This window comes from Botryllus schlosseri, chromosome 4, assembly GCF_051294905.1.
Source record: "Botryllus schlosseri isolate E-star chromosome 4, Bs_hap1, whole genome shotgun sequence".
Lineage (NCBI taxonomy): Eukaryota > Metazoa > Chordata > Ascidiacea > Stolidobranchia > Styelidae > Botryllus > Botryllus schlosseri.
In genome coordinates this window covers 7,557,145-7,577,690 of record NC_137239.1, presented here as the reverse complement: position 1 = coordinate 7,577,690, position 20,546 = coordinate 7,557,145, and the positions used below count along the sequence as shown (strand labels likewise).

Here is a 20,546-nt window from a genome sequence, read left to right as displayed (position 1 = left end):
GCCACGGTTACCTCTTACCGATGACAACGTGTGTTGTTGTTTTTTTTTTTTGGGGGGGGGGTGACGAAGTGCTGTTACCGCCAGGGCTAGGAGTGCGTATTAATTGCTTGATATTTCGCCCAGGTATCGCAATTATTAGAGCTCAGTATTGTGGACTGTGTGTTAGTGTAACTCATTTATAAATATTATAAGTGACATATTCTAGTCGCGCGATGGACATAAACCTTCCGTTTGATGGCTACGTAATAACTGAAAACCCCTTTATTATAATAAAAATATAATTTCCTGAATTGAGTTCTGTACAACCGTAAATAATTAATTTGGGTCCTGATGTTCGTTATGGTCCGATCTATTTCTCCTCAACTCATGCGCATGCATAACTCCTGTTGACATTTTCCAAGTTGCGAGTATGAGGATAGGATGAGCTACATTGATTTCGCTATAAAGATGATCGTGTGCAGGAAACTGCTAAAAATCTATCGTGAAGGGAGGACGAATAGGGGGAAGGTACACATATGTTATTGAAAATTTAAAATTTATGTATTTTCTAAACAATACGGTCTAGCCTCTTGAAATTTGGTATGTGAGTTCTTTGTACCATACTCCATATTCTGTGTGAATTCCGGTTTTTCAAAATTATTCCTTGGGCCCAGATTGAGGGGGGGGGGGAAGATTTTCAAATCGAACTCTTGTCATGTTGTAAAGTCTGTCTCTTCAAGGAATGCTCATCAACTCCACATAATGATTTATTTACTGTCTATGGACCCCTAAGCACATGGTAGAATACTTGAAATTTCCAATTATGCAGAAAAAATTCACCCGGAAGTGGATTTGACATAAATATGGTACCGAGTTTTCGAATTTTTTTCAGAAAACAAATTATAAGTAGATAACTAAAACTCTGACTCAAAATTCTATCATTCTACCATGTAGAACACGCCTGCTTCTGGTTTTGAGCCGAGTCTGATCAAGATTGGAGATCATTTGATATCAAAATTTCCTTCTGCAGATAAACCATACCAGTAAAAACTAAAAATTCCGAGAAAATCAACTTTAAAATTTAAAATTGTATCATGAAAAATTAGAACAGGTATTCGAAATGCGATGGTTTTCCAGTCATCAGACATGCTTGAATCAGGATATAGCCAAATTTGACAGAGATTGAACGTCCGTAAATGCATAATAAGTGATATGAAGTATGACTGGTTTCACAGTTTTTCACTCTAAAACTGCTATTCAAAATGTGAAGTTTTTTCAAATCGTGAATTGGACAAGCATAAGATCAGAGATGGACTTAGAACAGTTGAAATGACATATTTGGATCCCTGTGACACTGTCAAGATTCACTGGAGTTGTTATGAAAGAACATATTATGGCGACATTACACTGTATTTCTTCAAAGATACAATTTTATACCACCAAATTTATAACACAAACAAGTCATGAATAAAAATAGCTGATGGAATAACGGTACAACAGGGAGATCCCAGAGCCGAGAATGCAGCACTGACATGATAAAAATTTCCCTGCACTGTAAGTAGTGCCTTCCTTCTTTCCAAACTCTCTTTCCTTACATATATTTTCTAATTTCCTTCGTTTTCGATTACGGGTTGTCTCAATTTGGGCGTCGGATTTTTCAATTCGAATCGCGTTGTCTCTAAGTGCTGCATCCCTGACCCTGGGCTCATCGGAATTCCCACTGATTCTGAGCCATCGAAAAGACCTGTTGCACCGTTATTCCATCTTATCAGTGCAAGAGCAACCGCGAACTTCAAGTAATCTCGTCCAACGAAAGTCTCCTTTGAGTATCGCTTCCAAAGTGTGCTATGGAGGCACTCGTTAGCATCCTGCGTTTGTAAGGTCATGCACTTTGAAATAAGTTCAATACTGGCAAGGCCCTTGAAGACGGATTTGGCAGCTTCGTAAATTTTAGCTGTCAGCGGATACTTGCCACTCGGATGTGCAATTGGATCGGCAGCACCTTCAAGTTTAGCCTTCAAATAGAAGCACCACTTTTCATCGCAATTATCGTGAATCGGTTGTTCTGGAGTGGACCTATTGTGCAACAGTATTGCCCACATTTTCTTTGATGCTTCATGCGCATCTGGTGCACCGTTTACGATGGCGTTGTGATAATATTAGCTCCACTTTTTTATTCGGGTTCGGCTCGATTTGCGGGCCCCTCCCATGTTATTTTTTCTGTATTTAAGTCTCGACAAGTTTGGTTAGTCTAGTGAACATTCTTTTGTTCACGTGATTTATACACTCTTCTTTTTTTACAATAGTTGGCCCATACGGTTTTGAGTCTCTCAGCGTCGCCATAACTGAGGAGTCGCCGTCAGCTAATAGAGTTATATATCTGAATCCAATGGATTATGAGCGATGCCACAGAACTTTTCCTATGTCTCGTTCCATAGACCCGGATGACCCCTCGTGATTTTTATGACGAACTGCCTCATGGCCCTCCCTATATTTCCTCAAATCTTCTTCATCTGTAAGGATCTTCTCGTTGATCTCGCAAGCACGACAATATTTACTTTCACTTCATAGTCCAAAACCATACCCGTGCTTCGTTCTATGACAAATCCAACCCCATACTTGCTTACATGACCTCTTTTTTTTGCCAGGTACCATCATATGACACACTGATGTCTGTCAGATCATTTCCCTCATAGATATCTTTTACCGCCTGTCGTGCTGAGTCCATCGAATTTTTTAGAGTTGCTATTGTTTTGTCATAAATCAAAGCCGAAATATTTTCATACGATTTTTTGGAAATGCCTTTCTCGATTACCATCATTTCTGTAAATGAATTTAGCTTGCTCGGGTGTAACTGATTATGTAGTGCGAAAAACACTGCTCTGGTATTGATCTGGTTATGAAAATCATCAACCGACAACAAGATAGCTTATGGTAATTCTTGTGAGTACTTGCAACTGCCTTGGCAGCCAGAGAATGTTATGTTGTGCATGCTCCAATGATTACAGATATGGCTCTTTCTTATAACTATCAAAATAATGAGGACAGGGTGTTTAGTGACAGTTTTGAGCTTGTTAAAAAGATATCGAATTTTCAGTCGAATTTTTACTGAAATGAGAGATTTTAAATGGAATTTACCCTTCTTATAGCTTGAAATCACACAAGATGATTATATTTTTCGAAAGAGCCAGTCTCATACTCTGTAATTCTACAATAAAAAAAATATGGAAAATTTAGATTATCTGGGTGTACCTTCCCCTCTAGCTGAAAGCAGAACAGCAACCAAGTAAGAAAAATGAGCAAAAGGAACTGCTGTAGGACGACATAGCCGGTTCATACCGCATTCATCATTATGACAGACACGAAGTGTCCTTTCGAATCGAGGACTCGACGTAATCGGATTTACCGGTAGAGTTGAGTGAGGTGTTTCGGAAACTGTAGGGCCCGTAAATAATAATTGAACATCTTCGGGCGGGCGGACCCGTTGGTATGACTTCGTTACATGATGTTATTTCATGATCTCCTGTCTGCTACATCAAAAAATATAGATTCGCCCAAACGTACTAAACTAAAAGATCACACGATTTCAAATTGGTATTTCTTCACTGGCATATAATTAATCCCTGCGGGATGGTATTTGTCTTGTGGGGTTCAGATTGCCAAGACAGGAACATTCGGCGCCAGTCATTTAGGCGCCTATGGACAAATAAGCCCATTTGTATTTTCTAGCCTATATACAACGAAGTTATCGGTCAGCATAAGGGCAGTCCTTTTTGGCCAAGGTTTTCTCGATGCCGATCGTTCTGGCACACTTTGTCTTGGAGTCGCATGTTACATGGCCTAAAACTTTATATGTCTTGGTGCGTCGTGGCGCGGTAATGGCCAACGCCGATATGTCTATTACTATAAATGTAGCGTCTTTTCTTGGGAGAAGAGTACCCGATAATCAAGATATTCGGCAACTGGAAATCGCGCGTAGCGCGAAGATATTTTGAAATAGTTGCATAAATTTTCAAAAAATACTCTATAAGTTATGCTAATTCACGGAATAATTTCGGGCCCCCTTCGAGCTCGCCCCCCCCCCAATTGCGAGGTTTGGACTGCGGCAGTAACGGTCCTGATCACGACTATTGATTGGTTAATCATTTATGCTTGAATGATCAAAACCGCAGCGGCTTGCTCATTGTGTACTTTTATTTGTTCAAGAAGTTTGCTAACGGCAACGATTCTGTAAACGCGTTGTAGCTTGGTGATTTATTAGTAAAATGTGCCAGCTGGTCAGTCAATGTTTAGTTTTAAAAGTAGGTTTAGAGCAGGGGTCTCAAACACGCGGCCTGCGATGGCATTATGGATTTTCAAGTATTCGACAATATATTTAACTGTCATATATCTTTTATTTATTCATTTGAGAACATGAAGTTCACTCTAAAACTACTCCAAAAACCTCAAATATCATTAAACATCACTATCAGGTAACTTTTAAAAGCTGCCATACAGTTGGAAGTCAGCTTCACAGCGTTGAATGAGACACAACATTGTGTATAGGTATATACAATATTTGGCTGACACATATTGTCGGCTGAGATCTGACATCGAGAATCCGCCATGTTGTGTGCACTTCCACACATCATCAGGGAATGTTATAAGATGTGGGTTAATGCTCATATGATGTGTCTATGAGCTCACATGCCTATCAGAAGTCATTCCGGGCGAATTCCATGCGGTATCAAACATTCATACCGGATATCAATTGAGAGGGAGTTTGAGAGGTCGCCGGCCAATCTTCACTCTGAAACTTCACGAAGTTACTATTGACGTGATATATCATCCCTGGCAGCGTAAAGAGCGGTAATATTGATACACGCCGGAAAGCCGCGCAAAATGTGATTTGATCGGTATGTCCTAAGCTATAGATTTTTCTTCAGCCTGCAGTGTCTATGCAGATATAAATAACCAAGGTTGTAACCGAAGGTGGTACCGGGCTTCAAGCAAATAGGTTGGTGATCAGATATTATGGTCGTGCTGTACCAATACCTGACTCACGACTCGCTGTCTTGAGGTTTGCTCTGATCTGACTCTACATACCTACGATAGTCACAGTACTCCTTTTAGTTAATCGCTTGTTTCTCCTTTAAGTTTTTTATAAACAAATTATCAGATCAACATACCAAGAGATTGCGATAAAATAAAAAGGTGACCATATTATTTCCCTACCGAACTTACTGAAGAAATTTGTAATACAAATAAGGTATGAAACACCCCTACGTTGAACATTTTACTTGTATACGGTACCGCTGTCATTGCCATCGAACAACAGTATAGCAATCATTCAGTTATTGGTAGTACCCTTTCTATTTTATCATTGATGAAATGAAAAATTGACTCTGTCTATTCTTTACGCATGATTTACTGAGTCACGTGACTGTATGACGCAATCCTGAGACAATCGATCGATACCACGCAGGACCATACAGAGATGCCACTCCTGGGTTTTTCCACCCAGATCTGGGTTTTTTGAGCATCACCTGGGTTTCTGGGTTTTTATCCTTGAAATCTGGGTTTATTTTCAACATCCAGTTCGCCAGGTCAGTTTTACGCTCAAAAATTAATTATTGGATTAGTATGGTCGCAATATCGTAAAATGCACGCACTTCAGTTCGTCATTGTTAATGGATTTTGCTGTTATTGTAACAACAGAGTGCTGATAATCTATTTCACTACTAAAATTAGAGTCTTCGGCTTGATGCGATGGCGCTTCATTCAATGGTAACTTCCAGATCGCAAAAAGTCATGTTCATATAGGACGATTGCCAGTAGCGAACTCGGCACTTGATGAACTTGGTGAACAATTCGGCATGTAGATATATCGATAAATATCATGTAACTGTTTGGCATGCACAAGCACATGAACAGACCAGGTGATGATCCGACTATTATAATCCTATTGTTATCTGAGTATATTTATAGTTCCGACAGGGACCCTCAGAGCGAGAGGGAGAGAGAGTTAGTTAGTTGGACAACCCTAGCACATGAACAGACCAGGTGATGATCCGACTATTATAATCCTATTGTTATCTGAGTATATTTATAGTTCCGACAGGGACCCTCAGAGCGAGAGGGAGAGAGAGTTAGTTAGTTGGACAACCCTAGCAAGTTAATCAGAGGCATTGGTTATCAGCACAGTCGAACCCTAACCCTAAGCCCCTAGCCCTAACCCTGAATTTCATGATTTGCCAGTTATTTATTTCCACTATGCATTGGTCTGTGATTATTCCAAATAAAAGTGATTGTCGTAGGATTAATCAATCGATAGCTACTTTCAATCTGTTCAGGTTGCTGAAAATACATGAAATCATCCTTAGAAATAGGGAATGAATGGCACTGCATTGAACTTTCGCAGAGCGATGATATAATTAGTACCGGTACAAGTATTCACGCTGCGCCCCAATTGTTTCATTGCGATGTGTCGAGAGGAAAACAACGTGTTTTTTGTGCGATTCGCAGTGTTAACCAAGCAAAATGTGTATTATGAACTGTTGTAAATTCAATATCAAAGGCTTCAATGACTGTATGAGTGTATTCGACGACTATTAGGCTCGACTTTCACAGCCATTTCGTGTCTTTTGAGTGAAATATAAGATCTGGGTTTTTCTGGGTTTATTTCGCCTCCACATCTGGGTTTTTCCGAAATATCCCAGTGGCATCTCTGGGACCATAGTGAGTGAGATATACCGTGAATATGTCTGTCTTTGTTACGTGAATCCAAACAGCATATAGCGAGGAAATGGAGACGTTTTTAGTTCAAAACGGAATTAAGAGGGAGCACATTGGTTTACTGCAAGGTAATTCGTTTATGTAAATTTTCAATATCATCTGTCAATAATGTTATTATGGTCAAGGTCATGTTATGTTGTTATTGAGTTTCACATACAGCACCAGCGCCCAGCGGTATGAGTCAGATTACCTATATTTTCGATCTAGCAGCTTAATGCGCTATAACATCATACCATGAAAATGGGAACCTATGCTGTTTATTGAATTCATCTGAAGATATCATAATAGACCTCGTGATGAAACCTCACGTGCAGATGAAGTTATGTACATCTTTTTTTGCAGTTGACCTGTTTCAATTACTGGATATGGTTTGGTAGAATGTCTAATGGAAAGTGTTGGTTATGCCCTTTTATTGGAACTACCGATTTGCTGTCTACACATTTATTAAGGCGTCACAGACAACATCCGAGTGTTGTTATGTCATGCAGGATATATGTGGCATAGTGTATTCAAAATATGAAAATCTCCGTAGCCATTGTAAACAGAGACAAAAAAATATGAAGACACTGGACTTGCTTTGCTATGAAGCACCGTCCTCTCTTGACTATGACCTGCTGCCCGAATCCTCTTGTGTAATTGGAAATTTTGAGGAATCCAGCCCTTCACCTTGCTCTGAACTTACTTCTATTTTACCCATGCAGTTGAAGGTGCTAGAATTCGATGGCGTTGCTGAAATTAAAGAGCTTTCTACTGCTGCAAGATATTAGACTGGTGAGTTCTTTCATTCCTTACAGATGACTTCAATTTGCAGTATTAACTTTGAAAATCAGTAAAATGAAATTGTTTTGGTGCCTCGGCAAATTAAGCAATTATATTGCCTATGTATCTTCCTATTGCATTATTATACACTGTTTTCCTATTACACGACATGTGTACAGTGTACACTGTACCAGGCTTTAACAGCTAGTCGATTTTCAGCTCTTCCAAATTAAATTAGATTACAATTTAAGCGCATTTTTTTTCAAATTAGATTGCAATTAGAATTACTCAATTTGCAAAAACTTGAAAATTGAGAGAAAGTATGAATGACAAGGGAATCCAGCCAAATTCAAGCCTAGTTCATAGGAATGAGCATTAGATTGGTTAGCGTCTGTGCACCATAGCTGAAAAGTTGGACGTGATGTTGCTCGAGGCGGATATTTTTGTTAGCTCACTACGAAATACCATAGTCAATTAGGCATTTTCAGAAAAACAATGAATATGATCAGAATTGAAAGAGTGTGGAACCATTCAAATAATTAGGTTAGAATTAGATTAATGAGATCCCGTACTACTTGAGTGAAACTAGACTAAGACAACTAGAATCATTTAGTTGTCTAAGTCTGGACGGTATAGTGATACCATATGTTGAAAATAATTCAATTATTGTGATGATTAAATGAAGAAAATCTAATAATGTTCGTATCAAGATAAGTTGGTGAATAACTATGTATTTTAAAATGAATATGGATGAATTTACTTACTCTAGCTAACATGTTTTAACTGATGTGCATATTCATGACTAACAGCTCTGAGTAACGCGTCGTTTTTCCTAATAGATCAGACATGAGTTTCAACTGCTTGTTGATAGAAGTGTTGAAGAAATGCATGAGAAGTACATGGAAATGCTTCTCACTCTTGTTAAAGTTTTTGGAGAGCAGACTGATCAAGAGGTTGGTATTATGTTTGATAAATAACAGTGCTACAGTCATAGGCGCCGACTTTTATTTTTGCATGGGGTGGCGGCAGGCGCGTAGCCAGGGGTTGTCGAGATCCCCTCTTTGAAACGCAAAACCAATTAATTTTGAAATTAGCATTTTGACTCTAATATTCAACAAGTCGTATTATCAGTGTTACGCTGGGCCGCGACCAATTAGCGAGATTCGTCTGTGCACGCATATCGCATCACACAATGCTACGCGACGCGATTTCCCGCTGGAATATTTTAAACGCGGCTTGCGGCCCTCATCGATGCGAATAATGCATTTCAATTTGTAGAAGGTGGACGTATATTTGTTCGTCAAATCGCGATAGGTGATGGTGTTTCTCAGAGCGCGCGATGAAATCGACGTTCCTAACGATCAGGTCGAATTTGTACATCTAATAAGGATCGTTCCTTTGGTGAAATCAGCATGCTGTGCGAAATACATAGTAGTGATCAATTTTATCGGACTGGACAATCAACCGGTAAAGTTATGCTGATAAAGAAATTACAGATATGCCGCAAACCCGCAATAATTACAATTACAGGGTGCGCTTGTCATACGTAAATACCCAGATTCGGCATTGGCAACGAGCATAATTTGTTCAGACACGGGTATAAGTTTTAATCAAAAAGATACATAAACACGAACTGTTTGGGGAAAGTGTTTCGACGGACAGTAGTAAGGCCTGCACGCGGACGCGCTATATCAAACCCCCCACGATAGTGCACGTGAGATAGTGATAACCCATTTTGCATACAAATGATTCTCGCTAATTTGCAGTAGGCCTACGCAGCATAGATAATACGAATTAGTGAATTGGCATTTCAGAAGGATGGGCTGGAATGGAAGCATTTGAAGTGCAGGAATGTCCCTCACCTGTATATTATGATTCTTATTAGTCCTTCACCTGTTTATCACCGAGCGAGATAGTGTAATGGTTATGCGTCCGGCTTCTTGAGCGGTAGGTCGTGGGTTCGCTCCACGGCCGGGTCATACCAAAGACTCGAAAATTGGTATCCGCAGCTATCCTGCTAGGCGCTCAGCAATCCACAGATAACATGGAGGAGAAAAAAACCGGAGGCGCAGACTAGATGACCTCATGGGGCCGTATCGCAACTCCGTCGTCAAAGCATCTCGGTGGTGCAGGCGAAAAAGAATACAATATCTCTCTCTATTATGATTCTAATTGTTTGCAGGGAAATGAAGTCGATGAAATTCATGTCCTGCTCAAACTGCAGAACCTCTCACAGACAAGAAAATAAAGTCAAACCATGGTTTGAGTGCGATATGTCTTTGTCAGGTAAGATTTGCTACCTGTCCAGTATGGATCTGCTTCAGTTCAGATATATATAGAAGTTCTATAAAATAGAATCCTTATATGATGAAACTCTTGAGCCGTCCCAAAACGAAGGTGTATTATGTTATGCTAAACACCGCGCTTCACGTAACGGAGCTGCAAAATTTCGTATTAAGGCCAACTGACTTGGCTGCGCGTCATCCATTCTTAACCCGTTACGGAAATATAGAAGTCGTGGGCGGGTAAAGCGATGGTGACGTTATCGCACCAGAAATTTCACAACGGGTTAGGAAACGCGGAAGCTCGAGCGTAACAGGTCCTATGCGAAATTCATTTAATTTATGTTTATCATATTTTGGAATAGGGAAAGGAGTATTTTCACAGTAACAGTACTGGAGTTGCCAAAAAGGAAGACATTTAGGCGTCCTAGGACGACAATTTCAAAAACCCGAAAAAGGAGTACAAATCCTTCTAAAGGAGGTCGTATGGTAACCCTAATTTTATTTCAGCACCATTACGGTGGCGCTCTGAAGACAACGGTTGCAGTAAATTTTTTCTCGACCCGCGAGTTAATTTGAGACCCCATCATTTGTATAGCGCAGTGCCCCTTTAAGATTAACCAACTAACAATTTATGATCGAACAAGGTCAGTGGTACATTTGTACCCCTTAAGATTCTGATGATGTAGAGAAATTTATGCATCTGATCACAGTTGGTGCATCTAATAATGCTTCGATTTATAATCGAATAATATAATATGAAGGAAATATGTTGTACACGCCCTATGTCCTAAAGAAATGGAATACACTAGGCCCGATTTTGACATAAATCTCCTGACTGAACATCTTCCGTTGAATGTCGCATCTAAACCACCTTGGCGTTTACGACATATTTCCTTCATAACATCGGGTGACAACGATATAAAGTTCGATATCTGTGTGATGTTCTTGTGAAAATTTCAATAAATTGAAACTCTATTGCGGTGACGTTCTGAAGAAAATGGCTTCGGCCTGAATTTTTCTCGTTTGCCCTTCAATTAGGGACGACATCATTTTTAGAGTGCAGTGCCCCTTTAGACTATTCGTTGATTCAACTACATTTATATCTTTAGTATGAGAAGCAGGGTCGTAACCAAGTCACAAGGCTCCGAGTCACAACTCAATCTCACTTTTATAGGATTGACTCGAGTCAAGTTGAGTTATTTTCAATTCACCACCGAGTCAAGTCCTAGTTCAAGTCAACAAGTAGAGGTTGGAGTCCGAGTCATGGTGTTATGACTCGAGTCCGAGTCCAAGTCGTTGTGGTGACTGCTCAGTTTCCAGTTAAAGTCTGGTTAAATCCACTTTTTATCACTGTTTGGTGATATCGAATGGTTCGCATTTATAATACACTAATTTTCCTTACTTTTAGTAGTTTCTGGTCGCAATTTCAAGTGCCAGTACCATTAGAAGAAATGCCAATAGTGTTGGTTATTTTAGTATTCTTCGAAATTACGAAGAAATGCCAATAGTGTTGGTTATTTTAGTATTCTTCGAAATTACGATGAAATGTCTTTGTTGGCCGTCTGAGTCTCGATTCATATGACTTGGTTCGAGTCATGTGCAACGACTCAAGTACAAGTCGAGTCATTTTTTTGTTTTGAGAAATTGACTCGAGTCAAGTCGAGTCATCAGAAAGTCGTGACTCAAGTCATTACAACCCTGATGAGAAGTCTCATAAAAGCATTTCTAGCTGAAGTTGGTCATGTGCTCTGGATTCGCACGAGAATATTTAGCAATATAATTTGAAGCTAACATATTGTTTTAATTCCAGGCACATACAGTCGATTTAACGACTTAGAAGTTGACTCCTCATCTTTTGATTGCACGTCATGAGAATGGAGATGAACAATCGTGGATTGCCAATAGCATCACCGGCAAGCGCAGATCCGAAAACGAAAGAAGACCGTTTGAGAGGATAATTGATCTCGTAGCATGCTATTACGCATGGGATCTTAGTTATCCCAAGGTCTTTCAAATAATGCCATTCATTCAACGTGTATACTTGTTGGTGATAAAAATTCGCAATTTCAGTCGAACAAGTTCGTCAATTTTTGGAAAAAATATCAAAATGTCCAGCAATCGATTGGAAAAATGTAGGCTAATTAATCTTCCCTGCTCCAAGTACTTGTACTGTGAGTACTACTTTCTAGGGTTGGGCAAAATCGAGTACCTGAGTGATTCGATTCTGAATCACGTAAAATGCTTCGATTCGAGTATCACTCATTATGACTTAATAACAGAATGTAATATGTCAAAGCTTAAATATGTACCCTTCATGCCACCACAAATAATATAATGCCTGTTATTGATCACATCAAAGATTGTTCGGTATTTGTTCGGCCATACAGGTTTCATTGCACTTTGTGACAATGTTGTGAGATGATCACGACTTGAGAAATATATATTTTCAGTAACGTTCGTAGCGTTGTACTGTATGTCGCCCAAGCTGCGATACGGCAAGTCAATGTTTCGAGGCTTTCACGGAAAATTTGTATCGAAACTATAATTATCGTTGATAAATTAACGTGCAGTGGTGAGGAGCGTATAATTACAGTACTCGAAAAAATCGAATTTTACTACTCCACTCGAATCATTAGAATTATTACTCGATTCAGATTCGAGTACTCGAATCATTGTACCTAGCCCTACTGCTTTCTGTTGTCATGTAATGTACCTGATTTTGTTATTTTTTGCATTTGCACAATAATTCGTTTTTTGTGGCTAGACTTTTGCTATGCCTTCAATTTGTAAACTTTTTGTTTTTAGTGGCACTGTACATTAAGGCTGCTCCAAAATAACATACTGCTGAGCCAAAATTGGTTTACTATGGTTTTTTGGCAATTCAATCATTTGATCATGTAACTAGTCAATTCGTGTTGAACAATATTTATTGGCAACATTACTGTACATACACTTTGCTTTAGTTCCAAATCCAGTTCTTTTATACTGTTATTACCGTTACATAGTATATTCATATTGAAATGAACCCGAATATTTTCTGTTGACACTTGTCAGTGGTAATCGTCAGCAAATCTAGTAGAGATTTGGAAAGGACATTGTATATCAACAATCGTATCACAAAATTTGACGTCATCAGCATGAAATTTCGAGAGAGAGAGCGTTCAGTGCACTATTCCCAGCTGGTACACGAAATCCTGTTGACAGAGTTGCGGCTGGTGTATTTTATACATGTCATTTCCGCTGCAATTAGTCCCTTTACTCCAACTATTGCGATTGGGTTGTTGTATGTCTCTTTGTTGGTGTTGAGCGTTTCGCGAATGACTTGGAGTTTTTCTAGTACTTTGATTAGCACACTGTGGTGAGTTTTTCTAGTACTTTTCTAGTACTAGCCGAAACTCTGTCAACAGAAGGAGTTCGTGTACCAGCTGCATCGGAATAGTGCACTGAACGCTCTCTCTCTCGAAATTTCATGCTGGTGACGTCATGTTTTGTGATACGATTTTGTTGATATGCAATGTTCTTTCCAATTCTTTACTAGTTACTGACGGTTGCCCCTGACGAGTGTCAGCCCAAAATATTCGGGCTCATTTCAATATGAACATATACATTCAATTGCATATTGAAGTTCTGTACCTCCAAGAAGCTCTGTTATGACTGTATAAAATCCTGTCTTACTGTGTCAAAAAATTGTTGTTTTCAATTTTTATTGTCATATTTATAACGGCAATTTACACTTTTAACGTACATTTTACAACCGATTCTTTTGAAATAAAATATTGTTTCAAGAGCTATATTGTTTCAAGAGCCTGTGGAGGTATATCAGGTACATAATTTCGAGCTCTGCAGTGATAGGTACGGACATGCCACTTCAGACCACACAATATTATGACATACATCGCTACCACACAATGTGGCATCTAAAAAAAAATCGAATATTGTGTGTTTTTAGGTGCATAAATGCACGCGTTTCAGTTTACAGTGTATGATTATGGAACATTTCTTGTTCATGATGATAACACATGAGTCGTTGAAGATTCGTGACTAAAATTGTGATTTGGACATGGGCGACACCATTAGTAAAATTACTCGAATTCGGACTGACTGGGTGATCGAATAAAAATGACTGGAGTTGAGTCAATCTAAACGGTAAAATCAGAGAAGGACTTGTGACTCGGAACACCGTGACTTGGTACGACCACGGACGCAACAAATTATCAAAGATCAAACTGTCAAAGGAATCGTTATATATCAAAAGGTAGTAGCTTGCGTTGCGTAGCGCATATAGCTTTCTAATCACGTCAGTATGGAAACCCTTGGCATTCAGTTGCTCCCATGATGTATAGTCAGTTACATCCTGCGTGATCATTAGTCTCTTAGGGCGGATATAATAAAGTTTGGTGATCCCGTAGAATGCTAATCGTGTGAAGAAAAACTGGCAATCGTGACGCATTTGGGACGGAGATAATAAAGTTAGCTGATCCGGAAGAATACTAATCGTGTGAATAAAAACTGCTAATCCGCAAGCATAAAGTTTGATAAGGTTACTCGCGATGAGAATCCCGAGGTTGTAATCAAGTGGTACATGCAATGATGTCTGTTGCATCGGTACGGTATACGGCGACGAAATGAATTATAGAATATACAATTGTACAATGTACACACATCGCTCTGTAAGTGTGTGTGCATAATTGGTTGATTATTGAGTGAAGCCATAATACCTCTACGAGACAATCATCATGGTCATTACCGTTAATATTTGCGAGTACGAATGTTACGCAGTGTACACTGTACAGCAGTGGTCGGGAACCTTTTTTATCCGAGGACCCATACTGGCCCTATTTTTTCCGTTTCAACTCCCAGAGAGTCATACATGCCAATCAACTGTTACGTCACAATTAAAAATTCGTGACGTCGCGGTATTACCAATCCGAACTCACTACATGGGATTCATCGGGATTTTTCTCCTAAAATCACACAATTTGCATATTTATTGTTCGAAAATAAAGTGCTAAACGAGAGATAGGGCACAGGCGAACCACGCCTAGCCATTGATAACGCCATTCATCGTAAATAGCTTGCAATTTATTATAACTGATATTAATCGAACTTAACTGTCGCACTCATTCCGAAAATCTAATGATCGACTTGTCAATGGGGCTGTTCCACTTCATTTTGAACACGCGGTGGCGACAAAGGTAACTCGACCCAAATCTGTTTTGTTGCTATATACTTTACTATGGGACTGGACTAAACATCGACCTAATTTCGTCTCTTGACGTACAACGAGGATGGTGAAAGTCTCCATATCAACTTAAATCATCCATATGGATATCAAATAGCTGTTAGATGACGAAATGATGCTATTTCTTGGCGTCTTGTCTTCGTGATGGAAGTGCTGAAATTATGATTCTATCCTTATCACCAACTGCAATGGTTCTATCATTATCATTTTCGCCATTTAGCGCCCAATACTACACCAGGTTGGACTGGGTTCAACACAAACCCTTTCTAAATATATTATTACCTTAACCAAATAGCTGTCTAGTTGAAAGACTTAATGTCCTTCCAATACCATCCTATTCTTCAATCTCATCACTATCTGTTGGTTTTTTAAATGATAAAATACTAATAATACCGACTAGATCTCATACTTTCTGATGATTTACAATTAAACAGTGTACCAGTAGTATTGTAGCAGTTATAATACTAATAATACCAACTATAGATCTCATCCTCTCTGATCATTGACAATTAAAGGATGTACCAGTTGTATACTTGTATTGTTACCGTTATTTTGTTGAATAAAATGGAACGGTTATAAACTGAAGTAGCAAATCGTATATAGTCTATAAAGCAAAGGTTCTCGAATATATTTTTGCCCGACCCGAAAATAAATAGTATGGCAAGCACATAAACATTGGATTATAACATTCCAAGCAACGGATTTATGCATGCTCATTATTACACATTAACATAATTCTTAGGAAGAAGGAATGTCAACCTGCTATTTGAGATACCCATGTATGGGACTGAGACAAAAAGCAAAATACTATGGTGTAAACCAAATTGATACAAATAGCATTACCATATCCAGGAATTGTAAAACACAAATATGAGCTTGTGAGCCTTGGTCATTTTTGATCATCGAGTTTGTACTTGAAAATCTTGAAGGTTGTAGCAAAGTTCGTTGTGCTACCAACATAATAGGTATCAGATAATCAGATACGTATAATAAGAGTCCATGTAGTGAGCAACCAACAATAGTCCTGTTTTGTTGAAGTACCGGTAATATGAGATAGTTGTCTTACAACTAAGCCTGATTGCCAAGTCTTTCAGTTGGAAGTACACAAATGACGCCATGCTTTCAATATCCGACGGTGCTGAGTGTTCAGGATTTATAATTGGAATGATGGTTGCTTTACACTATCAACTATAGAGTATGCTTCTTTCAATAACGGGTGAATCTCTCTAGATTCAGCTATCCCCTTTTCCGAATTGTTGAATTGTCAGAACAAGATGCCGTGACTGATGACTTGTACGGTCTATTCTTTTGCAACAGCTTTTGACACTGACGTCTCTTCTGCAACCTCTTTCATTGAAAACAGAATAGATGAGGCTGTCTTGACTGAAGTTTCATCAGCTTCATTGTTATTCAAACGCATGATTTTTATATGTTGTAGGACCTCACAGCAGCAAATGTACAATGTACATAGCATAATTTTCCACAACACACAACACTCATGGGGGTACTGATTTACTGCAGCGGAAGCAGGATAAATCATGCTGGTGAAATGATATTCTGCAGACTACTTTTCCAGGAGAGGACCAGGCATCCATACCTCTTCTTCGTAACAAACGGAACCCATCCTCCTGATAACTTTTTGTTTCTAATTGATGCATCTTCTGCGATCAAATGACCGTCATCCTTACACAATTACTTCGTTTCCATGCTCGGCCGACGGTCGGCCGAAAGGCCATGACGCATGCGTTGTACATGTCGGCCGTGTTTCCATGACCAGGCGTAATCCGACCGTGACTTGGCCGAACTAGGTGGACGAAGCGTTCGCGATAAAGTTTTGGGCTTGCTTACTCAGTAATAATTTCATAATAATCACAGGATTGCGATAAAATGACTCGGGAGGAATGAGCCGAGATGACTTGTAGCGGTCATTCAATCAAACAGCACGCTGTGACCTTGAACACGAAATTCACCCAACATGTAAAATGGTCACGATGAACCAATTGCTTAAAACTAACAGAAGATAAAATAAGATGGATAAAAGATGAAAATTGGTGGCATATCTCAGTATGTGGGAGATATAGATATGGGATATCGTGGTCCAATAATTTTGAGCACAGAATAGTAACTTCTCCAGTAGTCTACCGGTACTACTGTTTCGTCGTCATGATTCAGACATAAACGTCCAGTGTCGTGTCGATGATTTGCTTACCAGGGGAATGTGAATAAGTTTACCTAGTTTGTGGTCAAACGTTATAGTTTGTAATGTATCCATGCACCAGAACACAAACCCTCGAATTGTGGCAGCAGCGTATGTGATCAGATCGCGAAGATTTCGGTAGCCTACGGGTAATTCGTAGCGGTACCGGTACTACTAAATTCCGTTGCGATCATAATTCTTGGTTTCTCAAGGCGTCCAAGAACCGTCCGGAGTGCAGCCATGGTTAATTTGATACGAAAAGTGTATTGTAAGTAGCGAATACCAATTCGCTAATCGAAGACACAGCGTAAGCATGGCCGAAGGGCTAAGCCGAAGAATTCACTCGATGGCCGACGAGTCGGCCGACGTGGGTGTGCATCACTGTAAATGCGCAACAAAATTCTCTCGTTCGTCGGCCGAGTCTCTCGAAAATGGGCCAATCGGCCGAGCATGGAAACGAAGTAAATGAGGCATATAACACTTGCCATATCAACGACTCTCGGAAAATTTACAGCAATGTACTGGTAAGCTGCAACCTGCCAGGTGCCAATGTCCAGCACGAGGACAAGACGCCAAGAAATAGCCTCATTTTCGTCGGCTAACAGTTATTTGATATCCATATGGATGATTTATATTGATATGGATGCTTTCACCATCCTTGTTGTACGCCAAGAGACGAAATTCGGTCCATGCTTAGTCCATTCCCATAGTAAAGCATAGCAACAAAACCGATTTGGGTCGAGTTACCTTTGTCGCCACCGCGTGTTCAAAATGAAGTGGAACAGCCCCATTCTGAAAGTATTCGGCGGTAACATATAACGTTGCACCATAGTGTCCTATATGGTGTCGACACAGCCAAATCTCACGCCTCAATGAAATTGTATCACGTCACAATTTCCATTTGGCTACAGGCAATTTGACAGTCATTTTTGACCGGCTTGCCGAGCATTAAATTTAGTAAAACTGGTATCAATCGAAAGCTGACTTAGCACTGATTACGAAAATATAAATTTTATTCCGCTCGTGGCCCTGGAACTCCCACAATCAGCCTCGAATTTTTAATTGTAATGGAGATTGGCATTGGGACGCAACAATGCTGTCTAGCGAAACGAGAAAATAACTCAAGAAAAAAGGACCCAGACAGCATTGTTGTGTCTCTCGTTTCGCCAGACAGCATTGTTGCGTCTCAATGCCAATCTCCATAACAATGAAAAATTAGAGGCTGATTGTGGGGGTTCCAGGGCCGCGAGCGGAATAAAATTTATATTTTCGTAATCAGTGCAGAGTCAGCTTTCGATTGATACCAGTTTTGCTAAATTTAATGGTCGGCAAGCCGGTCAAAAATGACCGTCAAATTGCCTGTAGCCAAATGGAAATTGTGACGTGATACAATTTCATTGAGGCGTGAGATTTGCTTGTGTCGACACCATATAGGACACTATGGTTGCACTACACGCCTACACTCGACATTTTCTCGCTGGTAATACAGTGCAACTTAACCAATCAAGAACGTGAATATATTAGCTATGACTTTGTTTGTAATTGTTAATGTCACGTCCACGGGAGTTCATTTCGCGCCATAGACGGAATACAATTTATATTTGAAAACTGCGTTGTCATATGGGCAACGCCATGTCTGCTATTCTCTTTTATCAATCAACGTATCGTGCAATGCAAGATTTCGAGTCGGGTACATCGAATTCGCGAACGATATTGGTCGCCATCGCGACAGTAACTTAAATTTGATGATTTTGAAAAGAGGGGGCCAGAGCCCCTAAACCTGAAGACGGCATTGTCTTTACGTCTCAAAGATATGTTTATACTGTCACGAGAATAATTATTCTGGCCGTGATGAACATTTACCGACAAGTTGCTGCAATAATAATCGATTCAGTACAAAAATAGCTATTTGGCAAAGAGCCATATCTTATACCCAAAAGAGTCCTATATGGTTCGCGAGCCATAGGTTCCCGACCACTGCTGTACAGTCTGTTTGTAGATAACTAGTTATCTGTATTTTGTTCAGGTTTGCTAAATCATGAGATTAATTTCTAAGTTTATGCGCTATACGATTAACCGGTTTCCTTAATCCTGGGTTGTTAAATCCTGTGGAACGCGATAATCGACTTTATCGATCATCGAACTTTATAATCTCTGCTTTTAATCCATATTATTATCGCCGGTGGCGGTACGCTTCACACCTGTTACACCGATTGATTATTCGATGATTGAACATTTTCATTCCAAGGGACCTTAACCAGGAGTATGTGGACCCCTTAGCGATACGAAGCATAACATTAGCGGGTACGAGATGCATTGTGGAACTTAAGCCTACATTAGGGCTGTTCAAAAATAATTTTTTCCCAGATTCCAGCCATTCACTCATTAAATTGTCAGGTCACCCTAAAAAACACTGCACACCAAATTTGGTTCAATTCCAACGAGTATAAGACTCCGCAGATACAATTATTATTTTTTATTTATTAGGGAAAATAAAAAAAAATCAAATTCCCTTCTCAACCCCATGAAATTGTTGAGCTGTCTTCAAAGACTATAAAAAACAAATTTGAGTCAATTCCAACTAGTAGAAGCGGAGTTATTTGAATTTTTCGTTGATAATTTTCGGATCAAGGCTACTCCAAGTTGTTTCGACATTTTCCCATCTTTTCATTGTATCGCAGTCTTGTGATATTTCGACACGATTAAAATATTATTAAACCTGATTGATTGATTGATTTTGCGGCTCGCGGCCTGATTTGAAATTCAGGAAAAAATTTATTGAAGCATTTTGAAATGCAAAAATTGATTTCAGTTTAAACATATTGTTGTTGTTCAAATTATGCCATTCTCCTGTGCCCAATATGACTATTCGTCAGTAGCTGATACGGCTTCGGCGATGGTAATGTGATTCCATAGAGGAAGAATTTCCTGATATGAATGGGCGTTGGCAATTGGGCATATTGTCTTGACGTGCAATGGAATGGCCCACCAATGCCAAGACCGAGACGCTTAGAAAACGACTGCGGGCTCCCCAAAAGACCAAGTTTTACGAGGAGATAGTTTCCCAGAAAGTACCTTGTCTACAGCTAACCCCGATATTGATTCTTTAGTCCATAACTAGCCACTCTGCGGCAGTAGGACGGAAATCATGCGGCCGTCGACACTTTAATCGATTAGGGTGTATTGGCGCCCTTCAATATGCAAATTGAATTTACAAATTACCTCCCTAATTAATGAGAGGTTTGAATTATTCTCGAAATTTTCTTCTAGCTACGCGTGGTGCAATGCTAGTTCGTTTTCGATTTTATTA

General features: G+C 39.5%; 1 protein-coding gene across 1 annotated transcript in view; it reads left to right on the top strand.

The window, feature by feature from the left end:
• The first annotated feature begins 8,033 nt into the window (after window positions 1-8,033).
• The window catches only part of LOC145438096 (uncharacterized), a 367,020-nt gene continuing 354,507 nt past the window's right edge, over window positions 8,034-20,546 (top strand). The window contains exons 1-2 of the mRNA XM_080315495.1: window positions 8,034-8,465; window positions 9,695-9,798. The gene's annotated coding sequence lies outside the window, so the exon portion shown is untranslated. The remainder of the gene's footprint in view (window positions 8,466-9,694; window positions 9,799-20,546) is intronic.